This window comes from Grammomys surdaster, unplaced genomic scaffold (genome assembly GCF_004785775.1).
Source record: "Grammomys surdaster isolate TR1022 unplaced genomic scaffold, NIH_TR_1.0 126059, whole genome shotgun sequence".
NCBI classification, from domain to species: Eukaryota; Metazoa; Chordata; class Mammalia; order Rodentia; family Muridae; genus Grammomys; species Grammomys surdaster.
The window spans coordinates 7,125,260-7,129,652 of NW_021620869.1; positions in this window are offsets into that span (position 1 = coordinate 7,125,260).

Here is a 4,393-nt window from a genome sequence, read left to right on the forward strand (position 1 = left end):
TCTCTCTCTCTCTCTCTCTCTCTCTCTCTCTCTCTCTCTCTCTCTCTGAATAGTTTGCTGAAAGTGAACTATTTAACTCAATGCTTGAGGTTCCATGGTTGATTAAGGTTAAGGTCATGTAAGAACTGAACTCAGTAGACTTGGTCCCACAACAGAGGCAGACATTTGAAAATGAGAAAGAGCTTTTCCCTAAGTCCACACAAACCAGTCCACTGCCTTGCAGGGGATGTAACAGAAGTAACTTGACAAAAGCTAGCTTTCACCTGAGACTGAATGGATGAGGTGACTATACACATCTGTGAAAGTCCATTCTTCCAATACAATTTACGCCCCACATAAAGACCTTTGGGAGCACAAGTTCTGTGGGACAGTCACCACACACTGTCTTCACTAGGGAAGAGGCTCTCAGTCTGGGACCATCTATTTTGGGTTGTCCTGTGTATGTTTGTGTTGTGGTGGGAGAGGGGGATTCTCTTAATTGAGTTAACTTACTTGGGAGGACACAGCCCACTGTGGGTATCACTATTCCTTAGGTAGAGTGATCCTGAACTGTATAACAGTGGAGAAATCCAGCTGAGTATAGGCAAGGAAGCAAGCAAGCAGCATGCATGCATGCACTCATAGCTTTCAATTTCATGCTGCCTTGACTTCCCTGTTATGATGGGCTGTAACTTGGAATCTGTTAGTTAAAGTAAACCCTTTCCCTCCTTGAGTTGTTTTTGTGAAGGGACATTTAATCACAGAGACAGAAATGAAACTAGAACACTGGAGAAATTGGGGCTGGAGAGATGGTTCTTCCAGAGGGCCAGAATTCCCAGATTTCACATGGTGGTTCACACATAGGTGTAACTGCATTTCACTGCTTTGATATTCTGACACAAACTGAAGTGCAGAGATGCCAGGAGTTTAGGAGATGGCCAGAACAGCAGCAGAGGGTTTTAATTGGAAAGGTTTTTTCTTCCTTGGGCTGTAGAGCCCAATTCTACACAGAATGTGTAGGCCTGGAGTGTGTGCTTGGTTCTCATCCTTCTGGAGGCATTCAGTACAATTCAGATGTGGACAGAGATACACTCCCTTTCAAGTACACAAAGAAACATCATGCCTTGCCTCTTCAGCCTGTGGTGTTACTCTTACAGATTTGGGGGGTACACCTTCTCAGGGGTACCATTAAAAAAAATCACTATAAGTTTAATAATAAACTAATATGGTAATGTTCTCTGATATGTAGTTTCCTGAAAATAAGCAAGTGCTTGGTGGATAAGGCGAACTGATGCCCTCATTAGCAGCAGACGCACTCTACGTGCTGAGTTGCCTACCTTAAGCAAAATGACTTGTATAATGGCCAGAGTACTTCTAAACCAGAACAAACCAAACTCAACTCTCCGTGGATGGCTTGAAACAACCACGGACAAAGATTGTCTTGACTCCTGAGGGCAAATGTCCACTGATTCCATTCATTGTTGTTTAGACCAGAGGATTTGCTTCTAGAACTCCAAATCACTGAGCAATGGATCAACCCAAGCCACTTGGCTAGCTAACAGCTTCCATGGTCTGGCAGAGGAGCTGTTGTGATTGGTGCTAAGGAGGCAAGGTTGTGGTTGGTCTGTTCAAATAGCCGAAGAGGCAAGGCAGGCTAGGATTGGTTCAAACATCTTTGCAGTAGCTGCTCAGGCCCACTTGGTGGAGCTGTTCCAGGGAAACTCTCCTGTGAACATCTTTACTTTGTGTGGTCTTTTCTGGCCTACTGTCAGGAGTGTGGGCTGACTGAGTAACATGGAAGAAGCAACAGTAGCTGAGTGCTGGCAGCCAGGCTACAGAAGAGACATGTCAGCCTGTTAAAAGCTAAACTTGAAGAAGCTACATAGTTTGGGGGCATCCAGAGGAAAGAAAGAAGAACAGGGAGGGGTAAGTGAGGACAGCAAGATAAGGGATGTCTACACTGGAGAAGAATAAAGGGCTGTGAGGAGCCAGAGGAAAGAACTGAGAGTATGGGGTGCTGGAAACACTCCAGAAAACATCTTCAGACCAGGGCCAAGAGCTGCTACTTGAGTCCCTAAGGCCTGCAAGAGGGCTGTGACACCTCCATGGTTCCACCTGCTGAAGCTTCTTCCTCAGCACGGAGGGAATTACAGAAGGTGGGGAGGCACAGCCCTGCTGTGTTCTTAAAAGGCATGGAGGAGCAGTTGAAGTGGTCAGCCTGAACCCAGGGCTGTGCAGAAGAGAGAGTGAATTTAAAAGCTGTCTGATCCTCAGAAATAGGGCCATGTGAACTCAGAAAATGAAGACATCCATGAGGGGTGCAAGAGTTGAGAGAAAGGACAAGTCTAAAGGCTTCTCCAGAACTGCAGGAAGGAGCAGCATACCCTGAGAGCCTTGAACACATGGTGGCACTCCAGAAGAGCTTTACTTTACATACACACACACACACACACACACACAGACACACAGGCACACGTATACACACACCCACACGCACACACACACAAACTTGTTCAAATTATGGAAACCCAAATGCCAATAAGCTGGGAGAAAAAGTGAGATTTTCATACTCATAATGATATTCAGCCACAAAAGTGAAGTGTTGACATTTTGTACATGGATGAACTTAAGAACATACCGAGAATGTTGACACAAAGGATCACAAACTCTATTGGAAATTTCGGTGATAGGCAAGTCCATGGAGATGGGTGTGGGGGGTGAGGGTAAAAGTTGTCCTGGGTTAGGGTTAAGGGATGTCTTTGGGTTGAATGGGAATTGTCGTGACTGTTGACCATTCTGAACATAAAAAGTTATACATAAACTGTCATAGTTTCCTTTGTGACACAACCTAAATTCACCTGAGAAGGGAGTCTCTCCACTGAGGGATCACCTAGGTCAGACTGGTCTGTGGGCTTGTCTATGGGAGATTTCTCAATCTGTGGTTGGGGTGGAGTGCCGAGCTCACTGTGAGCAGAAGGGTTCCCTGTGCAGGTGGGCCTCCGCTGTATGAAAACCTAGTTAGGCCTGAGCCTGACTGAGCAGCAAGCAGCTTCTCCACAGGGCTTCTGCCTGTCCTTTCCTGCTTGAGTTCTTGTCCTGGCTCCACTCAAGGATGGGCTGGGACCTGCAAGTGTAAGCCAAAGAAATCCTTCCTTTCTCTAGTCTGCTTTTGGTCAGCTTGTTTTATCAGAGCAACGGGCAGGAAACTATAACAACAACAACCAAAAACATCACCAAACTGTAATCATCAAATGAGTTTATTTTTGCTAAAACTCAGTTATAAGAGAAATATTTTTAAAAGATACGCAAAACAATGTTAGACATTTAAAGTCATTCGTCTGGCCTGATATTACCTAAATTATTAGCTAAATCCCCAGCTCTTTAGACACTGATGGAATACTGCATGGGAGCCTGGACTCATTCCAGCCTGTATAACTGATTAACAGAAACTCACAGCCAAAATGTTTCCAAATCTCCAAGGAAAGAAGGCAAACACTTAGGAAAGCCACACATGACAGGCATTGTGTGCACTGGATGAAAGGGCGAGCTTTACAAAGTGCATGCTAAGGATGAGCCAGCATTTGTTAGAGGGGGATGGTGAGGACAGTGTGCTGAAAGTCAACCTCGGCTTTATTTTATTCTCAATGACATATCCTTTCTCCTGTTCCTATTTATTCTCCATTTCTCCATCTCCATCTCCTTCTCCCGCGCTCCTCCTTTCCTCTCCTTCTCCCTCTCTCCCTCTTTTCCTCTCCTTCTCACTCACTCCCTCTTTTCTCCTCCTTCTCCATCTCTCCCTCCTTTTCTCCCCTTCTCTTCGCTCCCTCCCTCCTGTCCTCTACTCTCTCCCTCATTCTGTCATTTCCTTTGTTGTAACTTGTTTTCAGTATTCCACTATGGCTGTCAATATCCATTTAAAACTGTCCATGCTTCCTTAGCTGAGGACCATGTGACAGCAAAACACTGGAAGCTAGAACCTCTGAACTTTATTGGCTGACCTCTGGCTTAGGGCCCAAGGAGTAAGCATGTCACACAACTGGTTGAAGGGGCTTTGATATGGACCTGTCCTCTGAGTCAACCTTCACCTATGTAGACCCAATATTTCTAAGGTTCATTCAAAGATTGTCACTGGATCACAGAACCAACCATATTTTCTCCTGATGCCAAGCAAGAACCCTGTATTTATCCAGTTCAAGAACACATATCCTCTTACTCTGAGCCTGGCATTCTCTTGAGTACCACTATGTCATGTGATCCCATCTTCCCAATGAAGCTGATGCCAAACACAGGAGAAGGTATAGCCCAGAGATACAACAGCCAGAAGCCATGAGTCCACCCACCATGAGACAGCTTTCCCTTCCTCTTGAAGTTGATCCCTCCAATGAAGACCATGTTGGGCATGACTGGCCGGGGG